The sequence below is a fragment of the Falco cherrug genome, chromosome 8 (genome assembly GCF_023634085.1).
Source record: "Falco cherrug isolate bFalChe1 chromosome 8, bFalChe1.pri, whole genome shotgun sequence".
Lineage (NCBI taxonomy): Eukaryota > Metazoa > Chordata > Aves > Falconiformes > Falconidae > Falco > Falco cherrug.
The window spans coordinates 22,529,471-22,551,968 of record NC_073704.1 but is presented as its reverse complement, the minus strand read 5'-3'; the positions used below and the strand labels follow the sequence as shown (position 1 = coordinate 22,551,968).

The 22,498-nt window shown below is 38.8% G+C and overlaps 1 protein-coding gene across 1 annotated transcript in view; it reads right to left on the bottom strand.

Annotated features, from left to right (window-relative positions):
* Positions 1 to 10,823, bottom strand: part of LOC102046154 (sodium channel protein type 2 subunit alpha-like) — a 76,022-nt gene extending 65,199 nt beyond the window's left edge. Inside the window, exon 1 of the mRNA XM_027810718.2 lies at positions 10,724 to 10,823. The gene's annotated coding sequence lies outside the window, so the exon portion shown is untranslated. The remainder of the gene's footprint in view (positions 1 to 10,723) is intronic.
* Between the last annotated feature and the right edge of the window lie 11,675 nt (positions 10,824 to 22,498).

Sequence of the window (22,498 nt, the reverse complement as noted above, 5' to 3'; positions counted from 1 at the left end):
CTTGGACTTTACTAAAAATTTGTATCAAGCTGGAACAGTTGATTAACCTCAGATTTAGATTATTTCTTCTTCTTTCTAAAGTATTTTACTATTATCGATGGCATAAATATTAAAAAAAAAAAATCACAGTTACATTCAACTGCAGTTTTACTGTCAAAAAGCAGTAGGATCTGCAAACAAAAATATAGTAAGTATAAAGGAATGAATCCTGTAATCTGCATATTATGTCCTAACCAATTCAATTAATACAGCACAGAAAAATTAAAGATTCACTTGCATTTGTGTACATTTCTATGAGTTTACAAAAAATGCTACTTTTAAAACTAAAGATGCTAATGTAAGAATTGTGCCTTCTCTTTGACACTGTAGCTATGGAATATCCACAGGAAAGCCCATTAAGCAAAGGTGCCAGGAGGGAACAGAGAAATCAAAATGTGTTAGAGAGTCAAAGAAATGTCTCCAACTGAAGCAGAAAATATATGTATGTTAGCTAAACAGCAACACAGGAACATGCAGAACCTCGTAACAGATTAAAAACAGAGCAGTTAAAGTGGACAAAATGGACTGAGAGGAAGCACTGATAACTTTTTTCCTCATGCCAAATTTATTGAAAAAAAAAAAAGAAAAAACAGGCACCCCCATCATCACTGTTTTTAACCCAAATGTTAACAAAACTATTTCCACTATTATGCCAGTGGCTGAAGGAAAGAGATAGGAAGCATTTCCTTTGGTTTTCCTACACTTTCCAACAGTGGAACCTAGTTCACTACAGAATTCCTTTCTACCACAAGTAAAATACAAAGGGGAAAAAAAGATGTTGAAAGAAACTTGGAAAACAGGTTGCTTGCATTTGAAGGACTAGAAAATGTCATGGTGAGACGAGGATGATAACCACACGTGTCTCTCACAATCAAATAAACCCTGCATTTGTTACACTCCATCTGTTTTGCTCAGTTTTGTTCCAGGATGTAATTCCTTTGAAAAGAAAATTTTTCCCTATGACCACTGAGTTTCTTCTGTAAACAATATTAATTCTCTTAGTCTTTATCAGTCATTTTCAGACATTCATGTGATGGTAAGCCATCAGAACAACAATGGAACTTCAAGGAAGCTTTGGCAGTAGTTTTCTCTGGGGCTTGAATCCAAAAGCTTTTATATGTTGTGAAGTATTTGTCCTCCCACATCCCTTTTTCTTCCTGGCTTTCTATTTTACTTGGCTTTATATTGTGAGGCAGCTCTGATTAAAATTTATCTGACAGTAAATCCAGTTGGCAAGAATACAACAAGACACCTTTCTCAACTTGCACAAAACCATACAAACCCCACATCACTGAAGACTCTAGAGGACAGCTGGAAACCCATCTCTCGTGTTTTCATATACTTTTCTTATTCACGTGCTTTTGAAAAATTACTCCTATTCTCGACTGTGTAAACAAGAATTATAGACAAAAAAACATTAACTGGATTAGATTAAGTTATTCTTAAACAAAACCCCAAAGTTTAATGCTACCCTTGCACCTGCAGGGGAAACTATGAACAAATAAACAGCTATGCAGTATCCTCTAAAAGAAAACAAAATCTGCTGAATGAAAAAAGAAATGCAGATCTGAAATAGTAATTCAATTTTATCATTATTTTCTTTCCATTGAAAATGTTTTGTCCTTCACATTTAAATTTATTTTCAAAATCAAGGTTGCGCAGGCTAATACTGATTGCCAGCTGATACATGAATAAGAGGCGACAGTAAAACACTATACCACATTGGTTTGTTGAAAAATATTTAAATATTGATAGTTACTAATGAAGCATTACTATTGATAATATTAGAATCAAACCAAGGAAGCACATTCTGGAACCAATTTATCTGAATCAGAGTCCAGTTTAAAGGATGTTACTGCTATGTGCAATGAGAAACAACTTTCAGCAATTCAGTAGAACAGATCCTTGAAGATCAGTGTGAAAATGATCAGCTTCTATGAGCTATTTAATTATAATCTGCAGACAAAGATAAATGTTCTGGTGCAGTCCACTCTTGTGGTCATTGACAACATATAAAGAATTACAAAGAATATTTTTTTTCACCTCATACTAGTATGACAAATATCCATATTTTCCTAAACATGCTCAAAAATTCAATGATTAAGACTAAGGGGACTACATTGATAGTTTTACTGAATGAGCTTTTGATAAACTGTGAAATATTAAAAATGTTTGCAATCATTGTATGAGCTTCATGACTACATTAACAAAAAATAATTATCTGCCAAGGTCACGCTGTATTATCAGGGTGTGCCACTTGGTAAACGAAAAAAAACATAGACATGTGCCTGCCAATAATACCTATTCGTAAATCAGAGACCCATCTACTGGCTTGGAATTGCCAGTTTCCCCTGCCTTGAACCCAGTGACTCCCAACCCTTCTGAAAGCCCACCTGGGCACGTGGCGTGGCTCAACAAGTCAGGCTGGATGGGGTTTGAGCAACCTGATCCAGTGAAAGATGCCCCTGCCTGAATGATGTCCCTGTCTCCAATACAGAGAGGTAAATAGCCTTCTGATCATTACAGGCCCCACCTCACACATGTAAAAGCACTTCACAGAGTCCCACTTTTATTAATACAGCATGATAAGCACAGTTTGCTGTGCCAAACTGATTTCCCTGATAGTTACCGGTGTTTATTCGTTATCAAATCTAGAACCGTTAGGAATACTTCCAGAAATAATACCTGTTAATAATTTACTTTGCAGCACAAAGCAGCAGATGAATATGGGCGACCTAGAAGCAGATCTCTGAAAATATACCTACAGCAACTAAAAGTACCCTTAAGCACACAGGGGACAGACATTCCACCAATTCTTCCAACTCAGATTGGCAACTGAAAAAGAAGGCTGTATCACAACATGCCTTAAAAACCTGATGATTTAGAGGAGCGTAAAGTGATATTACAGGTAAAGAAGCACTGGTAAGGTAACAGGTAGCCCATTCCATGATTATCAAATTCATTCATCATATAATTTCATTGTTTTAAGGGAGGTTCTGGAATCGCCCTAAAGCAAATATGCAACTGAATTGAAAGGGTCTCACTATAAAATCTGGAGTAAATGTGGAGTAAAACAAGCACTTTGAAGGCTTTTTTTGTGGCATTCCAAGGAATGAGAAAGGCTTGAGAGGCCGTATCTCCTCCCCAACCTCTACATCAAAGCTGAGAGTGCTGAGGGTAAACTGCGTATAAACAAAAGCTCTTGGGTGGATTCAAACATGAAATTTAAAGGAAACTATTAGAAATCATCATAATATGCTTTGCTGATGTGAAATACCCTTAAAATAAAATCCTTTTATTATAAACAGCTTTTACAAACTCGTGAAGATTTCAAACATACACTTCAAAAGTTTCAGCAACACAGTATCATGCATCTTGACATCAAAGTATTGTATTATAGGCTAAAGCTTCCCGTATTGACTACCACTGCTGAATTCATATGGAAGCTTATAACTCTTGTGTGTGGAAGACAATAATGGTGTCAATTTCAGCACAAAAAGTGCCAAAACTCAACCCCACATTTCCCTGCTGCCCTCGTGGATTGAAGTAATTTTTTTAGATGGCCATGTTAAAAAAACCCAACCAAATAAAAAAAAAAAACAACAAAGTGTAGTTTGGCACATGGACTAATCTGTTGTTCCTTGATGTAGGCACATGAGTTTTCTTCGTACACATGCAGTACTCTATAGATTCCTAGAAACAAGGGAGTCTTTGCCCCAAAGTGCTACGTCGCTGCAGAAAGCAGTGATTGTCTTGCACAAGCACAATATAATTAGATCAGAATTGTAAGACATTCACAGAAAAGATTTATTAAAAAAGCCCTATATAAAGTGCAGCAGTTGGTTTTTAAAAGTAATTTCCCCTTTTTTATTTAATTCACCACCATTTTCTTTTTCAGGCAAAAAGAAAACATGTTTCAGACCATACCACCAGAGCCACTGTACTTTATCATCACTGTGGAATGACACTCAGCTTCAAAATGTTCTGTTCCTTCCTCCCACTCATACAGTAGGAATAAATAATTTAATCAAGTATTCATCAGGAGAAGGGAATAGCCTATTAGTCTATGCCTGCATTCCTTCCCCCTCACTTCCTTGCATCTCCTAGAACTCCAGATGAGGTGGGAGTGTATGCCTTTCATTTTATTTGTGTATTTTATAGCTTAGCAGAAAAAACAGCTCTATGAGCTTAAGAAAAAAAACCAAACGCAACTCATGAGAATCTTCCATTTCACGCAAAACTTTCTAAGAGTAAAGAACGGATACAAACATCATAATACCATTTTTGGGAAAGAATGAGAAAATTCACACTGCATAAAAAACCCCTAGAAGAATGGTACTAAACCAATACCACTTTTGGAAAATCAGTTACCAGTGGCTTCTTCAATCCCCCACATTAAACACCCACCTCCTTCTAAAAGATACCTATGAACACAAATCCCCACAATGCAAAACCATGAAAAACACGGTTTGCTGGTAAGCACATTTACATTTCTTAAATTACTTACAAAGCACCAAGCTACTATCTTTTGACACATTCATCCAAAGATGGGAGGAACATTGCCTTCAACCTGACTGACCAGGGACAGATTCTAAACAGAAGAATTTAAAGACCATCCTTATTTATTATTTCCATTTGAGCTGGACTAGAATCCTTGAAAAGAACAATTGGAGTAGCAAGTACTGTCCTTTTCAGACGCCAGTGTCCCACTTCTAGAGTTTTAACGTAAATGTTTTAACAATATAAAAGCTTGAGAAAAAGAAAAAGACACCAGTGCTACCCTCAAACATACAATACACCTATTTGGCCCTAGAAATTATGGCATTTGCTTCAAAGAATGGGAGTTGATGTTCTGAGGCTTAAAAATGCTTGATGCTATTGGCCTTCTGGTTTATCTGCCTCTGTGATTCAGCTGCCACACTGTCAACTATTTCTCTAAAAAAAAAGTCGTCACTCCCTCAAGAACTAGAAATTCAATTATCTACTTTTTTCTTACAGTGAAAGCTAATGGTATGGAGGCTGTGGGAAAAAAAAATTTCCAAAAAAAATCCCATCAAAACAAACAACAAACCCATAAAAAAACCCAAATCACAAAAAACCACACCCCTGAAACACAAACCCTAAAAAACACTTTACAGTCTAAGAACCTGACATTCATTTCTAGAGCAGAGTGGCTTTGGTTTCAGTACAGAACACCCTACTCTTTATCTATGTCCCTCAGCACAATTATAATTGTTCAGCATATCCATGCAGTACTATTTAATTTTAATTTCCTATGATTTGTCAACTTAGAGCTGTCAAATAGGTTTTTTTAGATTAACAGAAACACTCTCTCACCCTCTGCATGCCTTGAAATAATTAGGTAATTGTTTGAATCTTGTGTGCCACTGGTCCATTTGGCCCTGTGTCCAACTCAAAAGAAATCCACAAAAATCAAGTCTAGCATTTTGCAGCAGGACGTGTATAATTTACTGAAATACAGGAAAATTTTTGAATCCACAAAAAAAATGTGGAAACCCACAAAGCTATGATAATTTCTGTACTCTCTTTTCACAACAGATAAAACTTCACAGAAAGCAAAAGTATGAAGACTTTGTTGGGAACTGAATCAACTTTCTACAGGAGAAAGCAAGAGACACCCTTAGTTTCGTAGTGCCTCACCAGTCTATTTCAGGCCTTTAAGCTTCTCTAAATTATTATCTCAGATATATTGGTATACGCATTTTATGAGAAAAGTATGTGTCTTATTCCTAAATAGAAAACCACTGTGATTATTTAGAAACAAAATAAATGCAGATAATTTTTCTTATAAGTGTTGATCATCACAAATCCAATCTGTTTACTTAGTGCAGCAAAGCCTCTGGAAGTCATTATTTTACGTCTTTTCGTCATCCATGAAGTAGTACATCATCACTGCCTGGAAGGAAAGAGCTCTGCGTGAATTCAGTGAAAGGACAAAGATGCAACAAGATGAAAATAAAATATGCCTCTAAGGGTTGGGAGACGGAAGGAGAGTGAAGGAAAGAAAGACGAAATAAGTGATCATGGTTATTTGCTACTCCAGACAAATGGACTCTTCTTTGATTCAATTTATTAAATCTAATTAACAAAATATTCTTTCTTAAGCCACAGAAACGGTTACAAAATATCATTAAATATCCTCTCTGAAACATCATTAAGTATTAACCACAAGTACCTACAACCTGAAAGCTTTAAATCACGTCTTCTCTGTGACTTCTTCATCTTACAAAAGAGAACTGAAAATTGATATATGACTTGAAGGCCATACCATAGATTCACTCCTTTAAGATTACAAAGGTAAATAAGTGTAACAATTCTTGTTGTTCTTACTTACTCATATATTCTTTATAAGTCCTCCAAGGTGTCACTCTAATTCTGAAATACCTTTTCCCACCTAAAACTGAGCATCATGTTATTAATGAAGTGAGTAACCTGAGAGTAAGTTGAAATCTCTTTTTACAAAAAGAGCTGTATACTCTTTTTAACATGGGAAAACATAGTAAATCCTTCTTAAAAATACATCAGTTTGCTTGCAAATAGGAAAATAATCTTTTGAGAATTAGTATCTATTGTTGAATACAAATATGAAGTTAATAAATTTTTCTTATTAAATGTGGTGTAAACTATAGAGCTTAAAATTACCTAATACAATGGTCCACTATGTCGTGTAGTTACACCCTTTGAAATCTCATGCACAGGGTACAGAAGAAATCAGACTGTGTTAAGAATTTTGAATCCAACAGTGACAGGACTGACTGCAGGCAGAGGTCAAACAAGCTACTATCTTACACCCTCTAAAACAGACTGTGAGATCAACAGAAGCTCAGCACAACCCATCACCACCACTGTCCTACACAAACGCTGGAGTCCAAGGCCCCAGACAGAAATACTGTAACAGAAAAGGAATTATATTTTTACTAGGATAGAAGAAAAAAATAGATTACACCATGAAAATCTGTGTGTCCTACCCAGTAAGTGGCTCTATTCCTGGATGAGATCCCTCTGACTGTCCTGAACATGAGGTCTCTATTTTAAATAAAGATCTTTCAAATTTTGATGGATTAGTGAGGAAGGCAGTCACCTTCATGGCACCCTTAACATAAGATGACTCCAAACATGAAGTTCCTTTATCCCCACTGCTCTTTCTTTAGACATGTTTACCTAAGCAGTGCCTCCACGTACTATTTACCTCAGTAAGTGTGAATGCTTTTAGAGCCCCACTCTCTCCTTCCTTGCCTCAGCTGGCCTGTATGTATCCAAGAACAACCCACACTGTAAGTACTCTATCCAGTAATTTCAGGTCCTGAATAATGACCCTTCCCTTCCCCCACCAACTATCTAGTTGGGCGAAGAAAAAAAAATTACAACACCCAGTGCACCAGACAAATAAATCCAGTAAAACTTGTAGCAGCTCATAAGTTTTTTCAACAAAAGGCTGCAGAGTATAAATATATTGTACCTACACGATATATTGTAACTGTGTTCCTCTGTCTCTAACTGTATGGATTAACCTGGTTATACACGTTAAAAACTCTGACGGTACTGCATATCTTGCAGTCACAAATATGTCACAAAAATGCATCTCAAAGAGGCTTGCTGGAGCATCGCTGTTGTTTTCCCTTACTTAACTTGTTGAACTCCAGGCAAGAAAATTTCATGATGTGACTTTGAAACAAAGAGTCCAATCTTGACAGAGAACTTGACTGAACTTCTATGGAAATAACTGTATTAAACTTACCAGCACAAATATGAAAATATATTCAAGTTTCTGTAGTGGTTCCCCTCCCACATGCAACTAATGCATGCAATATCGTTTAATTTTGCTTTTAAACTTCTGCTTTGCTACTCAGTTTCTACAGTGGATTTCTTCCAAGACTTCAAGAAAATTATTTAAATGGAACTTATTACATCATACAGGAAAATGCAACCTCTATTTAGAAATGTGAGAAAGGGTTTCTCTCCTATCTGGAAATCAACTAGTTAACAGTGACATAAAACCTTAACAAGAGGAACAAGACATTAATGGGAAATCTCCCCTGGTAACAGACCAATGTGCTTTGAACACAAGTGCTTCAACCAGCACAACCACTCAACATTGAGAATGATTCAACTCTCCCTAAGGAGCCTGACATCTGTGATTATTACTGATAAATACATCCTTGTCCTGGGCTGAGCTTACAATTTATTTCAACAGGAGGTAAAAGTCTTTTTGAAGATTAAATTATACCAGTTTTCTCTCCATGTGTTCTGGACTGTATGCACATACACAGTCCCAGAGGACATGCTGCAGGAGGCGTCTAACTCAGTGTCCCTATACAAAAATTAAATGAGGACATACGTACTTGAAGGATTAGATACAGGGACAACAGTATGTTTCCTTGGACTGGAGTAAGATGGAATGTCCTCTACATACTATCACTGCTTGTTAGTAATGAGCATGTATTAACAATAAATTAGATGTGCTTATATGAAGCAAAACAAAAAGTATTTATCTTTTCAGCATTACCTCAAAGCTTTGTCTTTGCCTCAAACAAGGTAAGTGAGTTTTAAAATAAATACTGAAGGCAAAACCTATCCATATCAATATCGTACTGCTGGTAATAAAAGCTTAGATTAACAAAATATATTTAAAAGCCTGGGAATTGGTTCATGTCTCACACTATTTACCTGCACTTTGTTTATTGCTAAAATTACACACATTAAAAGAAACGCAATCTGTTCCACTCATTTCCATTTCTCTCCATTGAACTTCAGCTGCAAACACTGAATAGCGTTTTAAATATGCAAGGGCAATGTCTGATTTTTTGTCTCTTAGGAACAACAGAAAAGTATCTATCAATGTCTAAGATTTTCACACATCTTGTATTTTCATCAGATCTGCATTGGTGTAAATGTCTATGTACACCTTTAGAAGACCATTTAAAAAACACAGCATTTTTAAAAAAAATGTAAGAAAACAAAAACCCCAAGAGCCTAGATGAAACTAACTTCTTGAAACCCTAACACTTCCAGGTGACAGGGATGGAGTGTGGGTGAAGATGACATTAAACCCCTTGGACTGGCTGATGGCCAGCCTGGCCCTTGGCAAACTTGCCGCACCCTGTGCACACCTCTGGCCACCCCAAGCCTCGGTGTGTGATGCACACAGCGGAGCAATGCCTTCCCACCCTGACACACCCTTTTCCAGCAGCACCATCCAAGGAGCTGTTGTGTTTCTCACAGAGCCAACATACAGAATGGCTTTGGCAAACAGCAGGAACGACGCAGCAAATGATCAGATTTTAATAAAAAAGTGATTTTCAATCCAGTTAGAAGCCAGAAGATGTTTCCTGAGACACACACTATTGACAAGAAAATGGCAGTGCCAGAACTGCTTTTCATTCCATGTGAAAATTCACACCTTAATGGTGCTGTGGCGCTACTCATCAAATGGTAAACATGTCATTTCAAAAATTCATCTTACAAAATACTAAGTTTGTAGGTTGTTTTTCTGTTGCTAACTCTGCATATAATTGCATATATTAGCTCTTCAATAAGTTCAACCAAAGGGAAAAAAAAATAAATCAAAATTTCCCTACCACTAGTTAATTTTGCTTTTCACATTCCACTCAAACTAGTAGTCTTTTTAATATATTTCAGAAACAAAGCAATACTTTGGTAATAAAGAAACATAGATTGGATTTCTCAAGTTAAACTGCAAAACCTGAATTTACATAAGTAGGGGAAAAGCACACTGAAATTAAATTTCTTGATGAAAGACTTCCCACTGCATGACTTTTCATAAATCGACCATGTACGTTTGTATAAGGGTTGCTCCCCTCCACTTTCCTACCAAGATTTCCACTGCTGTGGAAAGCACGAAGCACACTTTTCTGAATTACTACTCTTGGAGTAAAAGTCACAACAAACCAAGTTAGATAAACAAAGTAACAGAGTACAAGATGCGATGCAAGAAGTTTAGAGTTAAGGTAATAAGGTGCATAAAACAACTAACGTGTTGGGTCTTTATTTTCTACACAGATATCCAGCAGATGAGGCTGCCCAAGCTGAGAACATGCTGCTCTTCCCAGCTTTTCCTGTTGCTCCCTCCCTCCCCTCTCTGTGCTTCTACTATTTTTCCACAGATGTGGTCACCAGCGCTTAGCAACCAAGGGGACATGATGGCACAGAGAAAAATCCTCCATCTAGAGCTCACCCTGCTCCACCTCTGTGGCTGCAAACTATCACGGCAAATTAGGAAGAACGTGTTTTCTTTGTTGCCTCAGAGACACCAGATGGGACCTCAGAGGCAGCTTGGTGTGAGCTGGATTTTCTTGCCTGGGTGGATGTACGGGGAAGAATTTAACAAGCAGGAGACTAAGAGAACCGGAGTCTTGCTGGTAAAACGGCTCCCAGATGCTAATGCCCATGAGGGGAAAGAGGGAAAGAGGGAAAGAGGGAAAGAGGGAAAGAGGGAAAGAGGGAAAGAGGGAAAGAGGGAGCCAGGTACCAGGGTGATGGGAAAGAGAAAAGTGATAGAAAAACAAGGGAACACTACCTACTGCTGCTCAGCGCTCCAGCCGTCCTGCCGGGCGGGGAGGCAGCAGAGGGCCTCGCTACCGGCAGCTAAGAGCAAAGTCCGCGCAAAACCCCGCGCACACGACGGAGGAAAGCGAATACTCACTTCACCCATGCCACAGGTAGGTGCTGCCTCCGCGCTGCAGGGCGGCCGCCGCCTCCCAGCCGCTGGGGCCGTCACCGCCCCGCCGCAGCCACCGCCCCCGTCAGCCTCGCCCGGCCCCGCCAGCGAAGCGGCCGCGCCCGCCGCAGCAGCAGCAGCGCCCCCTGGCGGAGGCCGCGGGCCGGGCGGGGCCGCAGGGCGCGGCGGCGGCCGGGGCGCGGCGGGGCGGGGCGGGCCGGGCTGCTCGGCCGCGGGTCGGGAGCGGAGGCGGCGCGCAGGGGGCGCCGCGGGGGGGGGGCGCCGGGCGGTGCGGCTGCTGGGGGGCGGCCGGTAAAAACGTCCCGGCTGGACAGCTTCCCTCCTTCGGGCTGCCAGCCCGCTGCCGCCGGGCCGTGGCCGCTCCTGGCTGTCCCGCGGGGGCCCGACGGCTGTGGGGCGCTGCGGGCCGGGGCGACGGCGAGGGGCGCGGGGAGCCTGGGCGGGGGGCGCCGCTCCCCGCAGGCAGCTCCCCGCCAGCTCCCGCTGCGCTGGCGGGCGGCTTGCGGGCGTAGGACGCGGCTCTTCCCCGCTCGTCCGTGGGTCGTTTCCCGCAAACGCCAAGGCAGAGTGGTCCTTCACAGCCGCCCACTTCTGCTGTTCTTCGTTCACGTTCAGCGCTAAATGGGTTTCCGAGTGGAAGTCATTCCTTGGTGTCTTTGAGCTGTCGCCAAAGGCAGTGACATTATGCATTTGCCTAATGTGCTTTTGAAAATATGTATGTGCGTTTTTTCTACCGATGGCTAATTGTAATACCTTTTGAAGATCCCTTGGAAAGCTTGGAAAGCAAGCAATGAAAAATAAGCTAGTCTGCAGCTCAGTGCAAGGGGCTTTATGTGTTATTTTACTGAAGGAGGTGCCTCAGATTTGTTAGATCTTGCTTGGACAAGAAAAACATCTTCCGTGCTTCTGAGTGGGGACAAAAGAAATTCTGCACGGATTTTCGGTGCGAACAGGCACCCCAAGAGCACTAGGCACTAGAGCAGTAGAGTTTCTTTTTTTACAATGTGTACCTAAACCCGTTATGGGTAGCTAGCCGCAACAAAACCACAGCTATGTGTAAGTTAAAATGCTTTGCCCCTAAATCGAAACGCCAGCCCACCTAGGCTCCCTGGCACTTTCACCATCAGTGCTTCGCGTTCCCGAAGGCCTCCTGCTGTGTCCTGGGTGCATTGCCCGCACTGATTCCCCATTCTGATGTTCCTAGAACCTTAGTTGATACAGAAGGCTGTAGAAATTAATCATATCTGTAGTTTTTGACCCTGGTCATAGCATAGGACCTTGAAAAGTCACTGGAAATACCTTGAATTCTCTGCTGCTTCAGAGCAGGGAAGGGAAACATAGGATAGCCTGGACATCAGAACATGCAAATCCAGCATATACTTGTGACAACAGAATAATGGTTTAAGTAAATGCAATTGTTTTCTTCATCTTTAGAAAGAAACCTTCACCTTCTTTAGAACTATGAAAGGTACCTGAACAAATTTCACAATCATGAATTTCAAATTGTTCTTAGGTGGTCTGTGTGCTGTGCTCACATTTGCTTGCCCAAAATCTGTCACTTTTCCTAATGCAGCACCAGCATGCCATGACAAGGAGGAAGAGGTTCTCGGAGGGTGTTTTTCTCTTCAGTTCTATCATTTCAGCACAGGTAGCAGGTCACATGTTTCTGTAGCACACTTGGCCAATTCCCCAAGTGGTGTCAGATCTGGTACCAGCCCCAGCCACACAGAGCCTGCATGAAACAGCACCCACATTGTCCTGTCTGCCAGAAACCAGCTGCTTGATTGTGCCTGGTTTGCTCTTCATTTTAAATAAATTAAAAAAAAAAAAAAGAAACAAGACACTTCCTGCAATATAGTAACAGTATTTGATAGTGTCAGTCTGGTTTCTCGGAACAACATATATTCAATTCAAATAAGCTGTAATTTAGCGGGAGACAGTGTTATCTGACTTTGGTGACTACAAATAAACTCTTTAGATTTCTGTATGCATTTAAAGTTGAATGTTACGCTGGAGGAGATCACATGAGTAGGGGCAATTTTATTTTTTCTCCTTCCATCTCGAAATGCACTCCTAAGAGTCTCCCCCCCCCTTTTTTTACTATGTTTTTCTAAGATGTTTCCAATTTTTTTCTTTTCCTTATCATTTTGATACTTCAGTGCTGATGTACGTTTGCTTTCTGAATGCCTTGTGTATGTTGAAATCTGAAGTATTTCAGTATCCAGTGTTACTGGAATAGTTGTGTTTGTCTTAGGGACAACACAGGCCTGTGAAATTCCAGGTAATGATGATGGTGTAGTTGGCTAACAACGACAGTGCTTTTAAAAATTACTGTGCATTATACAACTAATAGATTTCCTTGGGACACAGAGTGCTAAATTAATATTAAATAAGTAATTTTTTTACATTAAATTGAAACAGGTCGCTCAAAAGCATCCTCATACAGCTGTGCCGTTTTTCATCTGTTTATATAACATCTACTCCAATGGGATCTGGATTCATTACTAGACTGGGATTACTCAGTGCTGGAGTCGCATAGACAATGAATACAGACTATAGCTAATTTACTTATTTGGTCCCTGTTTTCATGCAGTCTTAGTCATGCCCCGAAATAATAATAAAGCCATCATTACTGTTTAATACAAGTAATAGGATCATAACTGTAATTGCTAATTAATAAGTGAAAAGTGATGGGGTTTATCAGATGGTGCAGCCTGTTTCCAAGGGAGAAGAGTGACCTGCAATAATTAATATTGCAGCACCACTCAGTGTTCAAAGGGGATATAGCTTCATAATCAGTACATTTATTAACAGTTGCATTGCCGCCTGAAGAAACACTGTGATCATAGTAATCTCATTAATCCTATACATATGTGCAACATGTATAGGATAATGCTGCAGCTTACTTTAGGTATACCATGAGAGAAGTAAAGTATGGACACAAACATGCTGAATATAAAGATATTGGAAGAAAAATGTCTAGTACCTATCTTGATATAAATGAGCCAAATGGAAGTATTAATGGAATGGAAATCACTAGTTTGTTACCAGCATCTTTTCTCCAAAAGCTAAGAAAGAATTTTTGATCCGTTTAGTCCTTCAGTTCTTTATCTACTTTTTTACTTGAAATATATCATCCTGAAGAACAGAACAGACTTACCCTCTGCCCACGCTTCCTGCCAAATAACATTATACCATATAATGTGCTAACTTTCCATTCATGGACATGATTAACAAGGAGACAGGGAATAACTGACCTTCAGAAAGTCCAGCCTCTTGCATCATATTTCCAGCTTGGCATTGGGCCATGTTAAAGTCACAATGCTTGTATTAATGTGCTGGCTTCCTCACAAATATTACATATATGTAAATTAAAATGATTCTGTTTTTTTCTCCAGCGATCCTTATTTCTGTCAGTTATGAAATATTGCTGTCTTGGGAGCTGCTTCACTGGTGTCTCTGCAGTAAGCCAAGATCAGTAGCTTCCTCAATGCCTGCCAACAGTCAGAAGCAATTTTTCATTGGTTTTTTGGTTTTTTTTTAATGTTGTCATGGTTGAACACCAGCCAACAACTAAGCAACACACTGCCACTTGCTCAGTCGTCCCCCCCCCCCCCCCCCCCCCGGGATGCGGGAGAGAATCAGAAGAGTAAAACTGAGAAAACTCGTGGGTTGAGATAAAGACAATTTGATAGGTAAAGCAAAAGCCACACACATAAGCAAATCAAGCCAAGGAATTCATTCACAGCTTCCATGGGCAGGCAGGTGTTCAACCATCTCCAGGAAAGCTGGGATCCATCACATGTAACAGTTACTTGGGAAGACAAATGCCATCACTCCGAAAATCAACCCCCTTCCTCCTTCTTTCCCCAGCTTTATATACTGAGAATGACATCACATGGTATGGAATACCTCTTGGGCTAGCTTGGGTCACCTGTCCTGGCTGTGTCCCCTCCCAATTTCCCATGCACCTCCAGCCCTCTTGCTGGCAGGGCCCAAGAAGCTGAAAAGTCCCTGACTTAGTACAAACATTACTTAGCAACAACTAAAACCATGGTATGTTATCAACATATTCTCACACCAAATCCAGAACACAGCGCTGCACCAGCTACTATGATGAAAATTAACTCTATCCCAGCTGAAACTAGGACAAACATATTATTTTTCCCTTCCTCTTACTCAATAGTTGTAATTTTTCTTTAAAAATTGTACCCTCAGACATCTACTTACACTGTCCAGTTAGGTGTTCCTTTCTGGCATTATATTGTGTATGTTCTCCTGGATTTTCTTTATTGTAGCTCCTCATGTGTTTTAAGATAGGCCATTCAAATGGCACTCTACAGGAAAACTGTCATGTGCGTGAACTCATTCTGCCATGACAGTGGTCTAAGGATTCAATATCAAATTCAATGCAAGATGTTTTTTGATAGCATGAGTCAGTATTAGCATAGAAAATACACATGGCAAAATATGCAGTATATAAACAAATAGTAGTAAAACCAAAAGTACTGTGTCATGAGACACTGCTGCATCAGCCTCATGAACTGCAGGACTATCATCAGCTGACTCTGAAATGCTGTTGCTTCAAACCGCTTATTAATTGTAGAAGGTAACGTGTTGCTGGCTCTGTGATTCCCCTGCTCTTCCATAGTATATCTGCCATTGGCTTGTGCCATAGAGCTAGTGGACTATTATTGCTGAGGTATTAAGATTTTCAAAATGTGCTGATGAACTAGAATATGGATATGAAATTATCTGACTTTAAAAAAATACGGGATAAGGTAACAGCAGTCAAAATCTGCAGTTAAAACTTGTCCTCTAATGCACCCATTTCAGTTTAAGCAAAAATGAATTTCTTGCTATGCAAAGAAACCTAGAAGCAGGACCTTAAAAGGTCTCACTGAGCTCAGAGGCTATGCAGAAAACACTACTTCAAGAAGTGAGTTGAATTAAAGGAATTAATGTACTGCTTTTATCCTTTCACCCTCTTTCAACAGCTGACCAGCAATAGTCTCCTATGTCTTACTAAAGACTTGCATAGTTTTTTTCTGCTTTAGTGGAATCATCATCCACAAACACAATTCATTTATATAAGGTTGAATTCAACTTCCTGATGACTATAAGGAGTTTTAAAGAAGATCAGTATTTCTAAAACACCTTTTGTATGGCTTTTTTTGTGTCTCACTATAAGTGACTGAGCCAACGCTGCAGAGAGCAAACTAAGGATTTAGTGCAAAATCTCATTGGATTGCTTCACTCTTGCAACATGTGATGATCAGTTTTACATTGGAAACACATCCTTTTGCCACTTCTTTATAAATACAAAAACTGGTGAAGTGGATAGAAAATTGTAATTTTTAGAAGTGTCATAACTTGCATCTAGCCAGATATTTGAAATCTGGATCCCATTCTGTCTGAAATAAAGCCATTATCACCAGTAATCTTAAATACCGGTAGACCAGTCAGTTATTTCAGTCAAGCTCAACAGACAGTTCTCTAGTTGCTTACATGCGTTTTCCAGGTTCCAGATTACTTGTTCTATTATTTTTACTCCCTTCCAGTTTGCTAATTCTTTCAGCTGTGGGCGTAGTAGAATGGTTTTCTACAAATGTTTTTCTCACTAGAGCTGCATTTATTTGTTAGAGTAACTCCAGCTACAGCTTCCTATTTCCCCTCCTGTAAAACAAAAGGTAAAATGTGCTACACAGTGATAAGCAACAAAAAATAAAACATCAGTGATTCAAAGAGCTCCTCAGGCAATTCCTTTTACTCTTGGACAGCTATGTAGATCTTTAGATATTAAAAAGGTATAAGCTTACGTGCAATGTTCAATACTTTCAGCTTTACATTTCAAGCTGTTTAAACCTTTTGTAAACTTTTAACAAGAAATTCATTAGCATACTAACATCTAAACCATTCTGTTTAATTCTGAATAATAATAGAAATACTAATACATTTTTTTTGTATTATAACTTGTTAGTTTGGCTTGCATTATAACATCAAATCTCACCTGAATATGACTTGGATCTTGCATGTATCTTTCCAGTCACATTATATTGACATGTCCACGTGAAAAAACCTGCATTTCTGCATATTCCATTATACCTGTGAGGATGGAGTATAAAAGATTGGAAAGTTGTGGATAGCTGAAAAATAATAATATATTTTAATTGCCATTTAAAAGCACTTTTAAATAGAAAAAAAGCAAGTAAATATATTTTTAACAATAAATAAGTTTTTAGTAGGAAAAGAAGAAAATATTTCTACTTATGAAATGTTTTGCTTAAATCTCCCTTTCACAATCATGTCATTATAAGCATTTATCTTGGTTTCCAACTGGAAAATATAGAGTAATACAGTTAAATGTGAATCTACCTTACATATATGAAATGTATACATGTATTCTGACTTAAACCCTAAATAATTGTTATTAAATTAATATTGAAAATGAATGTGAGCTGAGATTAGGTGCTTTAAAAAAAACATTTATTTAAATCAAGTCTTTCCCCAGGTGTTCACGTTTCTTAAATCTTTTTTCTCCAAAGTTGGACTAATTTTTCTGTCCATCAGTTTTAATTGTGCTTGCACAATTTCTATCTGTGATTGAAAGAGAAGTCCAATTGTTGAAGTCAAAGGCAAAACTACCCTAAAGAGAAAGATTTTCATAGAAGCATACTACGAATAAATGAATTGCTTATTTCAAAGAAAGTCTCTGCTTCCTAAATGACATGTTTTTTTATGCATCCACCTGCTGTAGTTTATTGACAGTCCACTGTGTTGGTTTGTAAAGAAAACCATGTCTACTAAGCACATAAAATCTTGTACTTTTAACAAGACTGTGCCCACAAGCTCCATAAGAGGGCACCCTTATCTAACAGCTGAATTTTATACAAAAAATAAAATGTGAAAAAATAAAAAGGCCTTTCTTAAAGCTTTAGGGGGGAGAAAACCCCATGGAGACTTTTGTGACAGACAAAGCTATTAAATTATCTCAATTGTCATTTTGGTGCTCATAAGGCAAATCTAACTTAAAGCACGCATTAGCTCTGTATTGTTTTCCTAAAACAACTTTGTTGAAATTTCCTCGTAGTCTAAAAGTTAAAATAATGTAATTAGGTCACCGGAATGACAAAGCTATTTTTAGCATTGTCTAGTAAAATAGGTTTATCTAATCAAGACAGACTTGCTAGCAGGAGCAATGGAGTCTAGCTAACACATCTTCAAGCAAGAGGAACATCCGCTGCCCCCTTTGTTTTATCTTCTGTTTTACCAAAGTAAGTCAGGTTTTCTAATTTTGTTGATAGGGAGCCAGTATTGACAAAAGTATTAGCTACTCTGTCTAGTGCGATTACTACTGATGTCTGTGATGATGTCACTGATAACATTTACATGGTAAAAAGTCTGTAAACAGTGGATAAAATTATTTCATTTATAAATTGTCATCTCTAATTTGCCGTAAAGATGTTTATCAATTTGCTAGGGTGTCCAGAAGGAAGGAATGACATTTAAAAGTCTAAAAAAGTATTCAATAAATGTGCATCTGTAGCAAAAAACTATTGCTTTGCCCAGAAATTGTAACATTTTCACTCATCTGCTCCCCTACTACTGACAAAACAATTTCCATTTACAATAAATTTGATTTGCACGGATTCTAACTTCCTTTGTTAACCTTTACGTACTCTAGATTTCCCTTTTGTTACCAGGGTGCTTGAGGTAGAGTTTGGGTACAGTGGATTGGAATCCTAGTAGGATAATTCTTTAGAAAGCATTTGTAAGATACTGCTTTTGACTGCATCTTAGCCAGAAGGAAGACTGTAGGTGTTTTAAAATGTTAAAACAGTCTGACTGAGTCTCTTTCCTAGAAATCCATGGTTTGGAACAGGAAATTTAAATTAAAGGCAGGGAGGGCTGACTTTGTCTCTGAGGATCCACTGAAATTAGGTGAACAGAATCTTCCTTAAACAGCAGCTCTGTATACTTTGTGTACGGCAACTGAAAATTTGTAGCTGTAACTGCTCTGCATTTTTTTTAAATCAGACTGTAGGTCTCATCTCATCCACTCAGAAACTGAAAAAAAAACAACCAAAAACCCAAACCCAAAACAAAGCAAGTTGCTCTGTGAAAATACAAGTCATAACAACTTGCCAGGCATCACACTAGAAATTTGTGCCAGCAGTAAACAGGAAAATCCGGTTCCCCAGGGTAGCATTCAACTACTGGCTGCAGAAGTCTTCTCGCTCTTTCTGTAACACCTGGCATTATCCACTCCACATTGCCAGCTTCTACAATACTTTTCATCGCTTGAATATAAGTTATGTAATCTATATTGAAATTTCATACATGAAGTCTTAAAAAAAAAGTGCAAGTTCTGTTATCTTTTCTACATGTTTTGTTTTGTTTTAAAAACTGAGGGAGTGAAACAATGGCTGTTAATCATGCATGGAATCAGAGGACTAGGAAGATCTAAATATAGCGGCTGGGATCTAATTTGTGCTCATGCACAGCTACTTAACAGCTGTTTCTGAAAACCATTAACGAAGTTTTTCTTTGGGTGTATGAACCATACAGTTTGATTTAATGATCAGAGGGGTTCCAGAAAACCTTTGTCCTCCATTTCACACATACCTCCACAGCCTTTCTGTCAACCTATTGGAACTTAAACACAAATAAATTACATTATCACTCGTCCTCCTTATAACGTTTTTACTTGCAATAACAGTTGAAAGAAGATTGAGGAATGCTGTCATACAGAAAATGTACTTCCATTAAAAAGACAGGGCTACTGGATTTTTAACAAAGATGTTTATTATGTAACTATTAAACCAACATTAAATTGTGCTATATACCAAACAAATATAAGTTATTTTTTAAAGAATTGTTTTAAAAAACTCCTTTGCTGGATCCACTTCAATTTCTCATTTTACTAGTTTTGAAGACATCACACATTTTCAGAAGGCAAAATATGTGTGTAATATGGTTATATTTGGAATGGGGAACTTAATGCAGCAGTAAGATGGTCATACCTAAGATGTTTAACAAGATGAAGAGGATCCTAGAGTACATCTTTCACAAGTCAATGATTAGATGTTTAGGCAGAGTACTATAAGGAGAATGGCAACATAACCCAAACAGGGGCTGGTATATTTCAGTTTGTGCAGCTGTCAGAAAAAGAATATACTGGTGACCATCATATTTATGCAGAAGGTAAATAATCACCAGAACTTCACCATCAGACCTTAAGCTATCTACACACTGGTTTTGTGCCCTGAGAAAGAGATTTGCCTTCCCTTAACTCCTAAATAAATACTTTCAATAATAAAAATAATTTTAAAATACTGACCTGTTAAGCGTATTTCATGGAACCAGTGACACTCATCTGCAGCTGCCCTTCTTGGGATGATTCTGGGGACAAGAGTGGTCTGACAGCTGCATGAGTTGCTGGCGTTTACGTCAGTTTTCTACCCGGCATTTCAGAAAGCGTTGTGCCTGCCATGGCACTGTGTGTGCTCAGCATGAGAGCTGCGCACCCCACAGAAAAGATGGCAGTGCATTTCTTGTCTGCTTGTTTTGCCTGTTACATAGGTCTCTGTAGGAAGGACCAGATTTGCTGGCCAAACTCAACACAGGAAACCTGTTTAGACAGATGGGACTGGGCTACTGCAGTGAACACAGCTGTAAGGGACAGGCTGCAGCACACAGGGTACTGGCAGGGGCTGAAGTACTCTTCCCAGAAAGGCTGAGCACTGTTAATTCCCAGAAACAGATTTGTTTATGTGGAGGAGGCAGGAGGTTTTTTTGCCCTATGGACCTTTAGTATGACCAAGTATTTTTTTTTCCCACTCAGGTGAGGTCTCAGCACAGGCAGATTGAACAGATATTCTGAACGGGCATTTCAGACTGTTCCAGGACTAAAGTTTCTTCGTGTGCTTGCAAACCCTGTCTTTTGCAACATCTGGCTTTCTTTTGTAGTTAGCTTTGACTGCACATAACCAGGGGCTAACTTTCCCTGTCCCCAGATTTAAGATTTAAGTCTTTAAGATCATAAATCACTTGTTACCATTTCCTGAGTACAGTAACACAAATGGGCATACTTAGCAGCAAGATAACATGATAGGAGAAGATCAGCTCTCAGCTAAAGCTCTCTTCTGACTAGTGCTGTTCCTTCTAGCCAGACAGGATTTTCTTCCACTTTAGTCAGGTTATGATCTCAGGATTAATCCTTGAGTCTGAAGTCCTCCTCTGAGGAGACCTACTCCTTGTTTGGGACCTGTCTGCCTCATATGTACAAAACCCCACAAGGCAAACAACTCTGATGCAATGTTTTTGGCTCACTATGCTGGTAAAAAAACCCTCTCCCCTCTCATCTATTTTTAGAGGATGAAAACCATTAGAGAAAGGACATATTGACTACCCTTTCAGAGGGAAGGGTAGGAGGCTAGGTAAAAATGTCCTCAACATCCATCCCAAGGGCACAAGACATGCCCTGTTCTGACACGGGAAATCATTTCAAGTTTCTACTGATTGATGAAAAGTATATACCAGTGTTTCCTACGCATAACGCTGAAGGCAAGAGAAGTTGTACCATTCCTTTGTTACCAAATCAGTAAACACATTGCCAAACCCACTGTATACTAGGTCATATCCAGTATTATGTACAACCATACACTTTTTTTTCCCTGATTTTGTAAATCTATGGTTACATATGCTTTGCTCTGTGCCCACTGCATTTCTGTGTCTTTCCTTAAAATGAGGGCTGATATGTAGCCATTGTCTTGTCTGTCTCCCGGTACACTCAGATTCTGATCTCAGTTACAGATGTAGCTGCACTGAAAAGTACGTTATTACTCCTGATTCATTACTCCTAGCTAACTTTTAAAAGACTTCAGAGCCATTCCTATGAAATACCAAGGGGAACCTCTCTGAATCACTCCCTGAACCACTTTTGTTGAATAGCAGTAGGTCAAAGAAAACATCACTGATTTAAGAAGAATAAAATGAACAAAAATGGCATTCATTTCCATGCCTTGAGTCACAGACGTAATTCACAAGAGAGGAAACTTTAAACATCCTATGTAAATAGAGTGGCAAATGTGTTGAAAATTGGTTTTAAATGAGAATGAAGGTAAGTTGGATGACTTGACCTTGAATTGTAAATTAATTTTTATTCGTATTTTTTAGTGTCACAGATTATTTTATATTTATTTTCAGAAGATGCAGGTTGTCTCTGCTGAATTTTAAGAATAAAATTACTGATTTCCAAAGGAAGTGGCTTTCATTCAAGCTAATACCTTACTTAAGGATTATTAATTCCAATAGCTGCAATTTACTGCCAGGAAATCTGTCAAATGAAAGGAACTTCATGTCCCTGCTGTACTGAGCTGAGAAACAGTTTCTGTAGATGCCTGTTTTACCTTTTCTCTCTCTCTCTTTTTTTTTTTTTTTTTTTTAAAGCAGAGTACTGTTAACTACTATTTTCTGCCTCAAACTTTACTTGGCCTGATTTCTTTTTCACATTCTGCTCTCATTAGACCAAGATGTGCATCAGTTATTTTAAATGGACCAAATCCAATAGAAGTGAAAATTGGAACCATTCAACTCACAACAGTATTTGGTAGAGAAAACTGGCACTAGTATTTACACATGTGTATTCCCTTAATTCTGAGACAATCACCTTTTCTAAACTGGTTGACAAGTTTTCCCTTTTCACTATATACATAAAAAATATACAAGCTAGGTCTG